Source organism: Triturus cristatus, chromosome 2_1, assembly GCF_964204655.1.
Source record: "Triturus cristatus chromosome 2_1, aTriCri1.1, whole genome shotgun sequence".
Taxonomy (NCBI): domain Eukaryota; kingdom Metazoa; phylum Chordata; class Amphibia; order Caudata; family Salamandridae; genus Triturus; species Triturus cristatus.
This window is the reverse complement of record NC_140581.1, coordinates 968,233,802-968,250,051: the sequence shown is the minus strand read 5'-3', so window position 1 is coordinate 968,250,051 and position 16,250 is coordinate 968,233,802. Positions and strand designations below refer to the sequence as shown.

Here is a 16,250-nt window from a genome sequence, read left to right as displayed (position 1 = left end):
CTCACAGTTTCTGGACTTATTTATTTATCGACCACCAGGGCCATCTAAAGTTTCAGGGAAGAATTAGTAAAAAAAAGTAGTTGTGCTTGCTAGTAAGGCAGCAAATTTTACCATCTTAGTAGACCTCAACTTCCATCTAGAAGATAGCGGCAAGACGGGCATTGCTAACTTTCTAGCCGACCTAGAGGCTTGTCAGTTAACACAATGGGTCCCCAATACTACACATGTAGCAGGTCATCTGTTGGACCCCTTATTCTCCAACTTAAGCTCTCTAAAAACTGAGATTCCGATCCCCATGGCCTGGACGGACCATTTTCTTGTCCCTTTTTCTCTTTGCTGGCAAGGCAAGCCAGCGTCGAATCGCCCACAATTGGTGTCCAAACGACCTTGGCATAAAGTAGATACTAACAAATTCTCTGATTTATTGTCTAACCACACCCCACAGCCATCATCCAACATAGAGTTAGCTAACACACGCTTTCAGGACTGGCTAACCCAAGCTTTGGACAGCTGTATTCCTGTTAAAATTAGTTCCAAACAAAAAAGAGGACAGTCGAACCCCTGGTTCAATGAATCCCTGATCAATGCAAAGAAAAGATGTAAACAACTTGAGCTTGCCTGGAGGCGCATGTATAATACAGAAGCAAAAAATAAATACTGCTAATCCATTAAAACATATCATAAGCTGGTCCGGAGAGCCAGAGCGGAGTATATCGCCGGTAAAATTTCAGAGAGCAATAATTCTCCCAAAACGATCTTCTCTCTTCTTAAAGTCCTGAAAAGTGCAAACTCGAAAGCTGACTCACCTGTCACCTCCAACAACCAGTGCGACGAATTGGCCAGATATTTTGTAGATAAGGTGGATAAAATTTATAAAAGCTTTCCACCAGTCAATATTAATATCGATCAGAGGAAAAGGCACAAGAACTGGGGTTGCACTACGGATGAAACACTGTGTTCCTTTCCCCAATTATCCCTTAGCGAGACTGAGCACCTCTGCCTGAAAATTAAATCAGACTCTCCAGCCGATTCCGTGACACCAGCCCAATTCCACCAATTTTGAAACCTCATTCTACCAGTGGCCAGGGAATTGATTAATCTATCCCTGACCTCAGCGCGCCTACCATTGGGTTGGAAGCACGCTAAAGTGACATCCCTTTTGAAGAAAGCATTGTTAGATCCATCTGAACCGGGTAACTATTGCCCCATTTCTCAGCTCCCTTTTTTAGCCAACTTTACTGAATCCCATGTCAATACTATTCTGACAAAGTTAATAGAGGAAAACGCCGTCCGGGACTCCTCGCAAAATGGTTTCACACCCCGTCACAGTACTGAGTCTGGTCTGTTGGCAGTGATGGAGGAAATTGGTAGGAACGTAGATGACGGAAATTCCGCGGCCTTAATTCTTTTAGATTTAAGTGCCGCTCTCGACACTGTCTCACATGAAATATTACTGTGCAGGTTACAGGAGATAGGGATTGAGAGCTTGACTTTGGCCTGGTTTCGCTTCTTTCTAGAGGGCAGAACTTTCCAAGTCACAGTGGCCCCCTATCATTCCAAGGAGTTGGCGATCAGACATGGGGTTCCATAAGGATTGATACTGAGCCCTGTGCTCTTTAACATCTATGTACTACCCTTAGCAGCAGTGGCAAAAAGTAGAGGGTTGTCGTGGGCCTCTTATGCCGACGACACCCAATCAGCGGCGTCACTACGGGGATGCGGGGGGTGCGGACCGCACCGGGTGACACCCTCACATGGGGTGACACCCAGCAGGGCGCATGGATGAAAAGAATTGATTGCAAGGCTCTGTAAAATAGTATTTTTGTTCATATTTTTTTTTAAATACACCCGAATACCAGGGTGTAGGTCAAATCTGTTTTTAGGCCATACCTAAAAACCCCTTTGCACGGTTTGAAATACCTTGGGAAGCAGCCAGGCTGGTCACGTGCTTTTTGGAGAAGCGCGGCAGGGCTCGTCACGAAAGCGAAACTAAAAGTTCCTTTACGTTTCTGTTGATCGACAGGTCAGCTGCGAGCTGCCTCCGCCCCAGGACAGAAGACGCGTTTTAAAGCGGAGGTCTCTCTTTTTCAGACACACATCAGGTGAGAAATATTTTTATTGTACCAAAATATTTTTTGTAGCGAACTCAACACACGATAGGATATATATACTTTTTGTACTCCAGGAAGCCCCCCCCCCCCCCCCCCCCCCCCCCCCCCCAAACCCCCCGTTCTATGACACGCAACTGCCGTGGCTGTTCGGGGATTGTGTTAAAATTCACTTTGAGTACCTTGCGGATGTTCAGTGTAAGTAATGACGTTGCCCAAGAACGTTCTGTAAGTGCGAGGTGAGTGCTTAGGAACATAAATTAAGATTGTAATGGTACTACTGGGCCCATCTTTTGAGCTGTCGGGACTCGGGAGGCCTGCGAAGACGACTTTCAGGCACAGCAGCTCTGTGTACAAGCTGAGGCCTCTGCCTGCTAGCCCGGTAGTTCTTCTCTTACTGAAGACAGTGGCTGCAAGACGGGGTTCTCACTCTCTTTCCTCTCCTTTCTTTTATTTGCTCCCCTGTGAAATGGATCCAAAAAAGAAAATCACTTTTGCTGGAAAATCAATGTCCTATTTTTCTGACATTTAATTCCAAAGTGAAGCATCGCGAATAAAAGTTTAAAAATATGCAAAATAAATAACTAAATAAAGTAAGACAGAGTGGTAGCAAACTGGCCAGATTGATTTTATTCACACCCAATCACATTAGCGCCACTTTTACAGAGTTTGCCAGTGAAGCACTATTTTTGTTGTCTTGGCCTTGTTTTCCCAGGGCTTGGAACTAGTGCACCAATCCTGGAGGTACAGCAATGTGTGGATTGGAAAACAAAATTTGTCCTGCTGCTCTGCATCTAGGGATGTTGTCTTTTTTTACCATACTGCTTACGTTTTGTAAGGATATAAGCAATGGTCATTGAAATGGGTCCATTGTCATGTCCTTAACTTTTCAGGCAAAAACACTCACTGATTTCTGAACAGTGAGTGTACAATCGTTAAGGTAAGCATGTTGCTTACATTTCACATGGTTTGCAAAATTTTGCATTCCCTATGATTGTTTGCTTTTTCCAGGATGCTGTCACTTTTTTTTGTAGGCCACATATTGCTCTTGCCCAGTGCGTAATTTAAATTGAGCCGCATCCAGGTGTTTATAGCTGGCAACAATTGGGTTGTGGTTGAAGGCAGTCTGAGTTTTTCTCAGTGGGGCAGTATGGTGTTCAGTGGGGGAGAGGATGTGGCACAATGGCCAGAGCTGCTGAATTTGGAACTGGGGAACCAGGTTCAGCCTTAATAACCAGTCCACCAGACCACTCTCCTGAGAGAGCACTATCTCATGCTAGACCTTAGAAGGCTTCGCAAGACATTAGAATCCCTGGTGTCGTAGCACCAGCAGGTGCACCCTAGCATGACAAGTGTAGGTTAACCTTCAAGGCTTGTCCACCACTATTCATACTGAAGTTCACCTCCAGACTTGCGGGCAGGCCTATGAAGCAGCACACCCTAGAACAACAGTGACCCTGTCACAGAGATCACAGGACCCTTGAGAAGGGCCAGCTGTAGGGCGGGGCAACCGGTGTGACCGCACCAGGTGCTGACTTTAGGTGGAGGCATCATTTTTGCAAGTATATTATGGTTTTAAAAGCGCTTGCTGCCTCCTTCCTGCCCTCCAGCAATTTTCGGTAACAATAAAAATGTCATGACGACTCTGGTGATTAATGTTCTTCCTAGATAGAGATCGGAATTTTGTCTAATGGAAGATTTGACTCATGGAAAGGTAGCTCAGAGGGTTAATGTACCTGCTGCAAAGAACATGTACCATGCAGATCACAAAGTGCACATAATGTAAATAGGCCAGTGGGCTACTGCTTTTGTCAGAGAGATCCTTTTGTTACTTGCAGTTTATAAGTTAAAATCCTAACATAGAACAGTGAGCTATTAACTGTCATCTACTCCGCAGCAACACAAGTCACATTTTTTATTAACTTTTGATACGTTTGAGCTACCAACAATTTATTAGTTGAAATGGTCAGATCATGCTGCAGATCTTGCATTATGAGGCAAATATGGCAGAGCCATTATTATTTAGAAAACATTTGCAAACTAGGGTTTTTAGTCATTCATGTTTGAACTGCTGTTGTGGAAAAGGGAGAAGTGCTGATGACAGAAACTCCATGGCTCGGAGACATTCTGTGATTAGAAGTATATCCCACTTTGTGAATACATTTTACTGTCAATAACTCATTATAACCTTAAATAATCATGTGTATCCATTGATTGATAAAACTGCGCAGTGAAACCAAACAAATACAAAAAATTGGGATGTTTGCGCATTCTGGCCACACCTCTGGCTCCGCCCACTGATCCAATCCTTGGGTTATTCCCGCCCTCTGATTCTCCACCCACAGTTCCCCTACTTTTTCCCCCCACTTCGACCACTGATATATCGTGTTGCTGGATAGTGGGAACACCACACCAGTACAAAGTACCATACCTATGATATTATAAATTCCAATAAACTGTTGACTAGCAGGTAGCCCACTGTACAACCTGATTAATGAGTCATTATCACACTGTTGTTAACAGGCACATTTTGTAAATATAGGACCTACATTTACAAACATTACTAAGGATTCTGTATGGTCCCGTTATTTGCCAACTGTGTCCACTGGCGGACTCGGAGCGGAGGAGGTCCATGCGATAAGTCGTGAGGGGGTGACACCATGAGTTACCCGCACCGGGTGACACCAACCCTAGTGACTCCACTGCACCCAATTAGTCATCGCTTTTTCCAATAAATGTAAGAATAATCTTATTAAATTTAAGGTGGATTTGCTGGCGATCGCCAAGTGGCTGACAAACAAATTGCTTGCAGCTAAATGCCAGTAAGATCTGAAATTCTGCTGTTAGGAAGAGATAACGATATGTGGTCAGAACAATGGTGGCCAGACCAATTAAAACAAGCACCCATGCGGAAGGAGGTGGTCAAGAACCTGGGCTTTTGGATTGATAGAGGTCTCTCTTTTGATGCCCAATCCAAAGTAGTCGCAGGGACCTGCTTTGGGCTCCTGAGAGGGTTAAAACCTCTACTGTATTTGCCATGTACTTATGTATGCATATCTACATCATATGTATTACATTTTGAGTGACACCCAACTGCTACTTGAATGTTACTGTAGCAATTGTAAATTGTAGCATGGTTTGTTTTAAGTGGAAGGTTCTAGGGAGAGCCTTATAGTGCCATGGACTGTGCTTGAAGTTATATTCTGTTTTTTTGCAATAGGCAAGGTGTCCAAAATAAACGGTGTAAAAGTGTATTAGCAGTGTAATCTGCAAGAGCACTGCAGAGAAAAGCTCCTTTGTGGACCCAGTCAGCCATTTCTAGACCTCCGAGCATGGCAAATTTATTGTAGCTCTCTGCAATGCCCCCATAAACTTAGTCTGACTCCCTATTTTACGTCACACTTGCTGACAAACCCACAATGTGCCCCCTATAATTGGCCAGCCATAGCAATCTCCCTAGTTCACCATCACAGCAAGAGCTCTTTGGTAACATCCTTGCAGCAATGCAAGAACTTCTTAATCACTCCAAGAGTATATAAGTCTAATTCTCCGGGGATGTGTAAGGGGTCAGCTTCCAGTTTCTAGCTAAGAAATTGAGCTGTTCTGCTTTAGTCTCTAGGCAAAACCTAATTGCTGATATTGTTTGTCTGTCCAGATGATTCAAAGCCCTAAACTCTCATCACTGTGGCAGCAATAAACAGCACTAATTTTAGCAAAGATTAACCCCTGCAGGAACTTGAGTTGAACCCAAAAAGAAACAGCAACAGTGGGTATAAGAAAGTTTTGCTGCTAAATCATGGACTGTGTATTCCGGAGCCCTGCATCTTAATCCTGGCCTACCAGGCTGACAAGCATGTGACCCTGGCTAATTAACTTCTAGAATGCTATTGCCACACTGGGCTTTACTCTGGCACTGAGTGCTGTAACTTGAAAATGGGTCGTCATGGAACACAAACCACCCTGTTGGATGCAAGCCCGGCTACTTACCTGGCATTCCCTTCAGGTCAGCCCAAAGTCAGCAGCCACAGATCCCCCAAGACTTTGAGGCGCGGTTATCCAGTGAAGCCCACATCCTCTGGTTAAAGAAATACCTTACGGTGATGCCAGGTGCTGGCCTGTTTCTGCCTATTACATACCAGAAAATACCAATGCAGAAAAGAAATTAAGAGTATTAAAAAATAAAAAAGATTTACAGGGCTGACGTAGCTCGGAAAAACTAGCGCTTTCTAAGAAAATGGTTAAAGCAGCGTCGGGAAGAGGAGGGGTTTAGGATGGCAAGCAGCGACGGGAGAGAGGTGGTGGTGGGGGGAAGGCACCTGGAGCTTAAGGAAGATGCAATTAAATGCAAGCAGCGGGGGACGGCATGGGAGATGAAGTGATTTAGGGAATATCATTTTTCAAAAGTAGTGGAGCGGGAGGTGAGGGAAGGATGGCAACAACAATTGGGGATGGAGGGGGCAGGAAGGAAGATGTAATAAAATAAGGGTGTCGAAGCTGAACACGAACCCACAGTGTTTCACGAGCAGGAAATAAATAAAAAAAATAGTCCCACAAACAAACAGATAAACAACCAAAGCGTAAAGATACAGTACTTGGTTCCTGCTCTGTGGGAGGAAATGAAAGACAAAAAGGAGGGACGAAGAGGAAGGATTGACGCACCTGCAAGCAAGTATTTTCAAAGGACACTAAGACAAACAAATGAAAAGCAGTGGGCTGGCTTTAAGCCCACAAAGAAGTATATAATAAAGTATATACAACAGGTCTCGAAAGCTCGACCTAAAAAAGCTACATGCATTTGAACACAACTTTATTTTGCTATACCCGGTTGCATAATTTTCACCATACTAATGCCATTCAATTAATTTTCTGCAGTGCTCTGGAATTTTTATCATGCATTAGTCTGTTAACGTTGAGTACGGAAATTAATCTTTGTGATATCTGTGCCTAGCTTTTTAATTCAATGTGACTATTGAAATCCACCTAATACAGCTTTAAAATAGACTGACTTAGTTCATTTGGGTATTAAGCTTTGTATCCTTGTTACTCATATCCACACTAAGTCACTTCAAGCGATACCAAAGAAGATTAAAAGACCTGTGTTGTCACTTTCTGTGATGTCACTTGCAAATTATAGGGGCCTCCCATCTTTCCTTTCGCCCGGGTCCCCAAAAGTCCTAGGACCAGCCGTCATTTGTGCCTGGTCAGGTCCACCCAAGTCTGCAACAGGACCCCAGGCTTAATCAGGTCTTCCTTGCCCTCATATCTAAGGATGGGTAATACGTCCCATACAGCTGTTCTTGCCTCTGATATTTCCAAAGTAGCCTTCACTAACAATCCTCAATCAATCAATCAGGGAATTGTTAAGCACGCTACTCACCCGTGAGGGTCTCAAGGCGCGGGGGTAGGCAACTATGTCAGTCAAAGAGCCAGGTCTTCAGGGTCTTCCTGAAGATGTGCAGAGAGGGGACGCGTCTGATGTTGGCCAGGAGCTCGTTCCAGGTCTAGGACGCGATGTAGGAGAAGGCTCTTCCACCTGTTCTGGCTCTGCGGATGCGTGTGGTTTCGGCGAGGTCGGCGGTTCGGAGGTTCCTCTTGGGTACGTGGAAGGAGATTCTTTCATTGTGGTATTGGGGTCCTGTGTTGAGGAGGCATTTGTAGGCATGGGTGAGGAGTATCTTGAAGGTTATTCTCTTCTGGATGGGGAGCCAGTGGAGGTCTTGCAGGTGTTGGGAGATGAGTTATTGTCGAGGGATGCCGAGGACGAGTCTGGCTGCGGTGTTCTGTATGGTCTGAAGTTTGCGAAGTAGAGGCTTGTTGATTCCAGCAAAGAGAGCATTTCCGTAGTCCAGTCTGCTGGTTATGAGTGCGTGTGTGACGGTCTTTCATGATCGGGGGGGATCCATTCGAAGGTCTTGCGAAGGATACAGAGGGTGTTGAAGTAGGTGGATGCGACGGCGCTGATCTGTTGGGTCATGGAGAGGAAGGAGTTGAGTATGATGCCGAGGTTCCGGGCATGGCCCGTGGGGGTGGGAAGGTTGCCAAGGACGGTGGGCCACCAGTTGTTGTACCATGAGGTGGGAGAGGGTCCAAGGACGAGGACCTCTGTCTTCTCTGAGTTGAGCTTCAGACAGCTGCTGCTCATCCAGGATGCAACATCCTTCATTCCTTCCTGGAAGCTGAGTCTGGTACTGACGGGGTTCTTTGTGATGGAGAGGATGAGCTGGGTGTCGTCGGCGTAGGATACTATGGAGTCCGTGCTGTCTGACGATGGAGGCGAGGGGGACTATGTAGATGTTGAAGAGCGTTGGGCTGAATGATGACCCTTGAGGTACTCCGCAGTTTCTCTCTGTGTGTTCGGAGAAGAAGGGTGGCAGTCCGATCCTGTGCTGTCAGCAAATATGTACCTCCACCACCAACAACACAATGTATAGTGGCCTTGACCCTCATTAACTGTGCCATAAGCCCCACCCATCAGCCTTCACACACCCTATCCAGACCCTAAGCCCTCCTGGACTGCACCACATGTCTGAATCACCCTGGGGGGAGATATGAAAAGGACTCTACTACCCCAAACTCCCCTTTCATGTACCAGTCAATCACTGATTGGCAAAACTCGCTCGGCTGCCATTGGGTCCAGGAGATTCCTTACGTTTCTATTCACCAAAACTCTCTCTAATGTGAACTCTCACATTTATATTTTCCAAATATGAGACCTATGTTCCCCCATGAGTGACAAATTAAAAGTGTCAGGACTTGAATGCCAGGCCAGTTCAGTTAATGAAGCCTCGGTTCTCAGCTGTAACTGTGACAGAGCACAGACCTTGCTAATCGCACTTTAATTAAATGTCGACTTGATAGAGCATTCTGTGCGTTTACATATCTCACCACAGATGCGCGGCTCTTCAGAGAATGCTCACTTGCTGCGGGTGAGATAGTTGTTGTCAGCCGTCACAGACTTTTGCACACTCTTCGTTTGCCGTAAGTGCCCGCTGGTAACTATTCTCTGTTTTGAACACTGCTCAAATTCTCAGTTGTTTTAACTCATTTTGTCGTGTGCTTTTTTCCGGAGTATGACAGCTAAGCGCCTAGAGGCTTTCTAAATTCACAGTGTGCACTGGCATGTTTTGAGATGCAGCGCGTTTATTTTGGGACCAGTGACACTTCTCACCACAGGGTGTAATAATTGAAGACGTTTTTTGATATCATGGTTTATCGTGGTCGCGGATTTTACCGCCCACCCCCCTCTGTCCTGCATGCTGCGCATTATTTTGTCTGGTTTTAAGCGGCGGCGACAGTCTTCGTTGACGGTGTCCCCAGGCCACCACGCCTCCTTGTCTTTCACCGTGGAGCGCTTGAAGGTAGTCATCAAAAGGCAGCCATCTTGTCTTGTAAGTGGGCTGATGGCGCCTGCTGCTGTGGGCCTGCATTCGCCCCAGAAGATGGATAAACGTGGTGCATCCTAAGTACCCAAATCAAGAAAAAAGAATATCGGATGTGAAGAGTGGGAAATCGAGCAAGAGTCCTCCATTTATTTTATTTTCTTTGATTAATCTTGTGACGAGCCACTGGAGAGTTGAGGGTGTTTGGCGTGTGTTTCTTTTTACATTTAAATACTGCGTTGTACGCCCCTTTCAAAAGTTTGAGTTCTTGTTATTTGATAAACACATTCAAATTTAAGTTTTCACCTTCTGAAAGAGATGGGGAATTCATTTTCTTGCAGTACTAGTAGTCCAATTCAACAGGTGCATTTCTGGGGTCATTTTCCTTGCACCAAACTCCAGAGGAAATTAATTTAGAGCCAGAAAAGGCAGATGAATATAACTTGCACTAAAGGTCACCTTAAGATACCGTGGCTACAGATAGTCTCTAAAGCTGTGGCACGCACGAGGCCCATACATACCAGTCTTGCAGTCCCTTCTTCCGAGTTTACTAACCAGACCCGTTCTTTGGTTGGCACGATGACAGGATAAACTTTGGAAGTATTTTTTGAATGCATTTTTCAAACGATATCATAGTGCAGGTTTGTTTGGCAGTCTATGGTTTAATACAAGGATGCCAGCTCGCCGACATTCCAGGGGTTGTGGATGTGACATGCTGCAGCCTTTAACCCCTTATGACACCACAGGTACTGCCCCTTGCAGATGGCCAGGGCCTCCAGCCTTTTTGCCTTGCTGGATGATCTGGAAGTAAATGTCCTTCTGAGAAGGAACTCAATAACAGTGGACACACGAAAGGCATATTTTCAGCTGTCCTCACCTGGGACTTTTTGTTTGGGGGGGGGAGCTATTTCTTGTCACCAAGGCACCTCCTCAGGGGCTGAACTTTTAGTTGGCATGATGTGTCAATCTATTGCTAGTAATAATAGCCTGGGAAATAGCAGCAAATTCTGGGAGATTGTCAACAAACCTTTGTTTGACAACCCAAGTGATACTGCAATAGGCACAAATATCCCAGAGGCAGATTGGGTGTCCCATTTTAGTGCAATTTTTAAAAGTCATGATCAATTTTCAGATCATGAATTTTTAACTCTAGAGGAGAAGCCTCCCTGTTTCTCAATCAGCGAAGTAGAAAAGGCAATCCAAGGTTTAACTAGCAATAAGGCACCTGGTCCGGATGGCCTTCCTCCGGATCTTTTTAAATCCAGTATCCAGTTATGGGCTCCTATCCTTGCAAATGTAATAAATGCAGCTGCAATATCTGGGTGCCCAAAATCCTGGGGACAATCAACTATTGTCCCCGTGTTTAAAAAGGGTGATCGTGGCAGCCCGACATGCTACAGACCAATATCCTTAATTAACTCTGTAGCAAAAGTGGTAGGGGGTGTGCTTTTGAACAGACTTACAACATGGGCAAATGAGAAAAATATTCTATCTTCAATACAATACGGCTTCAGACCAGGCCACTCAACAGTGACCCAGTGTCTGAACCTGTACTTAATTGTAAGCAAATACACTCTAGCCCGCCAGGGAACCATACACATGGCCTTTATGGACCTATCGTCCGCATTTGACTGTGTGGACAGAGGTAAATTATGGGACATTATGTTAAAAATGGGCATTGATCGGAACTTAGTTTATGTTCTGATCGATTTGCACTCAGATACAAGAGCCAACGTCCGCTACTCACAAGATTTGAAGGTGTCAGGGGACATCAGAATTAATAGGGGCGTCCGTCAAGGATGTATTTTAGCACCATTTCTCTTCAATTTGTACATACATGAGCTGGAGGACTGTTTGTTGAGAACAGGTGCAGATTACCCCTATGTAGGCAAAAAAGGTATCCCAGTCTTACTGTATGCGGATGATGCTGTCCTTATTTCAAGGACCGCAATTGGTCTCCAGAAACTTCTAAATTCTTTTTATGAATTTATGGAGTCCAGAGGCTTAAGTATCAATAATTCAAAGTCCTACACTATGAAAATAGGCCAGGGGTCGCGTAAACCCAACTCTTTTCACACAAATGGGGAAAGAATTCCAAATTCCAAAACCTTCTCATACCTCGGGGTCCTCCTCGACGACCATCTAGAGTGGGGCCCAGCTATTGCCAAAAAAAAGGGCGAAGTAATACGTGTCAATGCAGCAATACTTGGCTTTGCTAGAAAAATGGGCAACAGTCCGGTGGCCGCCTTGCTCAAACTATATCAAGCCAAAAGTGTCGCCATCGCCTGCTATGGCAGTGAGATATGGGGCTACTGCCAGACACAAGCCCTGGAGGTTACAGAAAATAACTTCTTAAAGAAGGTATTGAGGCTGCCAAGGGGCACCGGAAATTTCTCGGTACATGAGGAATTAGGTGTACCATTCCTGAGTGACAGAATAGCAGCAAATCCCCTGTTATGTTGGTTGAACTCCTGGCTAAATGATGATATACCTCTCACTCATGCTATACTAGAAGAAGCTTTAATCTGGGACGGTAGGTTTAAGGTTCCGTGGCTGAGGTACATTAACGACCGCCTCACTGAAATGGGACGGCCGGATTTGTTCTCATCCCCAAATTGTATAACTAAAGCTGATGTAATTTTTGTGAAAAAGACATTTATGTCTACTAGGTATCTTGCCCGGGAGGAGGGCGAGTTGACGAAAGATAGTGTAAGGAAGCACGCCCTACTTAAAACATGTTCACATATGGAACCATACCTATCCTGGCCTATGTCAGGGTATGAACGCTATCTCTTGACAAGGTTCCGTTTTGATTTATTTCATCTCCTGTTGGCAACACCAAAAGGAGCACACCGAGGCCAAGTGTTACCTGCTTGCGGCTGCGACGGGAAGTCTCCGCAAGATTTGGCACACTTTTTATTTGTTTGTCCATATTATCTAGTACCTCGGAAGTTGTATTTGAAGCCTTGTTTAAAGGATTTACAATTTACCCAAATCAAACCAGCACTTTATTACCTCCAACTCCTGAAATGTGACTATACTCTGTTTATATGCAGCTTTTTGAAACTTGCTATCACCTTCAGGAAAAGTATGGAAGGTTAATTATGCTGCTACTATCGTTGTATTTTTATCTCTTTTTAGCTTTGTATAATTATTTATATTTTTAACTTGTTGCATTTTATGTGTTATCCTGGTTTCACAAAACTATTGCACATCATTTTGTGTCTTATTGTTGAAATGGATGATTTTTCTTTATAGAAAAGGAATATGTTATGTCTGTATGTTTTAAAATGTACTTTTATGGATGTATTGTATTACATTCGAATAAAGATATTTGAATTGAATTGAATTAGTAATAATAGAGCTATGATATTGGGGGACGTAAACATTTAATTTGAGCATCCATATTTCTTTCTGACCAAATGGCCACCACATTTATTTCTCATCTATTGGATTAAGCCTTATGGTAACAACACCTACAAATTAAAAAAAAGACCACTGATGAGATGTTTAATATGTCAAATAATGGACTCAATGTATTCAAACATATCACATTGCGATGTACAAAGCATTTCAGTGCTACTTTTGATGGCAGGAGCCTAGTCTAGGTGCTTCTACTAACAACTGCACACATTAGTTGAACTCAAACTTTAATTTTCCGAGCAATCTATTTAATTTCCCTTGCCCTTTCATAATCGCTTATCAACAGCCATTAAGTTAGGAATTTATAGTAAATAAATATTTTGAAGCCCACAAATACACCAAGAACCAAGAACAAATGGTTAACCCAATAATAACCAAGGCTTAACAACACTGATGCAAGTCCTGTGATAAGCAGACAAACTGTGACAAGGACCAACAAGCTATTTTTAGTCCTGGTGAAGGCAATCCAGGATTTACAATGTCCTCATAAACAAATGCCAAATCTGTTCCTTTCGCTGCAAGAAATGAAAAGCCCAATAATTTCTTAAAATATATTTTTACATTATTAGGCGGACTACATTACAGCCATTGTGCAAGGGTGTCCATCTAGCCAGGGGATTTTGTGAATTAAAAGCAGACTTCTTACATTCTAAGGCCTGGTCACTTTGTTCCTCACTGACCCTGCATGAAACGTTACTTCCCTCTCTTGAAAACGTAGCTCGCCATTTTGCTGATTCACTTTAGTTATTACATGATTTTATTTCTGGTGAGTTGCACGTTTTCCTTAAACCAATCCGACATAGCTGACCAAAATGTTGTGTCCATGATCTAAGTTAAGTCTCCTGAATATTGGTGATAGTCCCGCCCCCCCGGAAGCAGGCTGTTCTTTGTCCTCTCTAGAAAAAAACGAATGTGGACACTACTGTATATTTAAATTATAGGCTGATTTCCCTATGAACATTTCTGTCAGAGCAGTAGAGAAGTGATCATTGGTGAGTTTCAAATTTTTGGGAACCTTAATATATTGCTTACCCCTCAGGTTGACTTTTTCCTGGGAAAGGAGGTCTAATCAGAACTGGTCACAGCCTTTCATGAACCTTACTTTGATCTCTGATTGATGTTATGTTATGTGTATTACATTTTGTATAGCGGGCGATTACCCTAGGGCGTCTAGGCGCTAGTGTCGTTGTATCCTTCTTATAATGATAACAGAGGGCAAAAAACAGATAATACATCTTTTGAAGCCGATTACTACACAGGTAGGTTTTTAGTTCTTTCCTAAATACTTAAATATTGGATTGTTCTCTAAGATGAGAGGGGAGTGAATTCCACCCTTTGGAGGCAGAATAAAGAAAACTTCTTCCTCCCCAATAAGATTTTTCTGTTCTCGGGACACATGCCAACCTGGCAGTGCCCGACCGAAGAGTGCGAGAAGGAGTGTGCCATTCAAAAATGGATTGTAGAAAATGGGGACCTACTTGATGTAGAGTCTTGCGGGCCCAACATAGTGCCTTGAATCTGATTCTTGCCCTGACAGACAGCCAGTGAAGGTCTCTTATGGCTTTAGAGGCCTAACCGAATTTGGTTAGATTAAGAACTCTGACTGCTGTATTTTAGATCATTTATAGTTTGTTCAGAAGGCGGGACTGGGCACCTACAAAGAGGCCATTACAGTAGGCGATCTTTGTATCACAAGAGCTAGTATAACTGTTTTCCCAAGTTTCATAGGAAAAAAGGCAAGCTTTTCTTTAGAATCCTGAGCATAAGAAAACATGATGAAGTTACTTGCTTAGAGTGATGAGGTCTGTGCCACTGCCGAAGTCCTTTAAGACATTTCTGTAGCCATTAATGCCGTCGACCATCACCTGTTCTTGCAGGAGACCTTTATCTTGTGAGGTACCAGAGTATTACCGCTCTCTCTTAAGTTCATGTCTTCAGCAGTTGGGGAATGTGTCTTTCCTCGAAGGTGGACACTTTTGGATACAATATATCCATTTGTGCTGATGACACCCATTTTCCTGAAGCAGAGGGAGATCCGAATTTCACCATTGCCAAATGTCACACTTTTGTGATTACAGTAGAAGCATGGATGCACCACAGGCCTGTTATATAGCAGCACAAGTGAGATACAGCTCCCCTTACACTCAGTTCTGTTGTGGTATACAGCTTCCCTTACACTCAGTTCTGTTGTGGTATACATCTTCCCTTACACTCAGTTCTGTTGTGGTTTACAAAGCTTGAAGCCATCTAAATTGGTCCCTGACCTGGGGTCACAATTCTGGTCTTCAAAATAAACCTCAAACTTTATCTAGAGATCCAAGTTAATTCAGTCTCAAAATCCTGCTTCTTTTCGTTTTGGACCTTCCATCCCCTATTACAGTTCTCAAGATTTTCTTACAGAGTTTGGCATGAAAGTCAAATTGCGCCATTCAGTTTAATACAGTTTACTTTGGTCTTCACAAGGTCGGGATGAAAACTCTAGTGGATTCCAAATGCTACTACTTACTTTTTGCATGGCCCAAAGAAGAATAACCATTTAACTCCGTTAATGCCCTCTGTCTGTTATCTTCTTGTCCCTGAACAGCTCACTCCTGAGTTGTCATGCCTAGGACCGAAGGCATTCGCCCATTTTAACCACTAGATTTCAGGAGTACTCTAGTGCTAGAAGTATTTTCTCCACAGGGTCTTTTTTGCTTACAATCCAATATTTTAAAATTCTAGTTCATCTTGGTGAAAGATCCTCTTCCTCTTCAGTTCAGGCAGGCCGTCTGTGGGATATTCTTCCTCTGCTCCTATAGGCTCAGCTGAAATTTCAGCACGCCTTAAAAAACAGTATATTACAGGGATGTAGAATTTAATAAAATATCTACTTGTCCATGGGGCAGGTTTCTTCATAAATCTACTTGTCCTGTAACAAAATCCACTTGCCCCTTAGATGCCATGTAGTGCAGCGACAAATTATGGCAGCAATCTCATTATATAAGATCTCTGGTATGGCCTCTCTGATTATGCCAGGGCTCACACATAGTAGTGTTTGAATACCTGCAATCCCCTTATGTTGCCATGTTCCTGCAGATCTACATACGGGGCCTGAAGGTAGTGGTAAGCAATAGTTCCAGGGTTAGAATGCCCTTTTGAGTCTGTGCAAACCTACCAACTTGCATGTTTTAAGGGTTTTCAACAACTCTTCTCTAATCTTTTTCCATACTGAGAAATGTTGGAAATTTACCCCTGACAATAACAGATGTAAACCTTCTTCCAGAGTTGGGGAAAAAAGTGGTTGGAGGGGAAGTGAACTTGCAAACACTCAGATTTTCGAATGAGCAAATCTACACATGCC

The 16,250-nt window shown here is 43.7% G+C and overlaps 1 protein-coding gene across 4 annotated transcripts in view; it reads left to right on the top strand.

The window, feature by feature from the left end:
• The window catches only part of ZDHHC21 (zDHHC palmitoyltransferase 21), a 230,126-nt gene that overhangs the window by 40,715 nt on the left and 173,161 nt on the right, over positions 1-16,250 (top strand). Inside the window, exon 2 of one of the 4 annotated variants that reach the window (XM_085633781.1) lies at positions 2,024-2,102. The exons of the other annotated variants lie outside the window; for them this stretch is intronic. The gene's annotated coding sequence lies outside the window, so the exon portion shown is untranslated. The remainder of the gene's footprint in view (positions 1-2,023; positions 2,103-16,250) is intronic. 4 annotated transcript variants of the gene reach the window in all.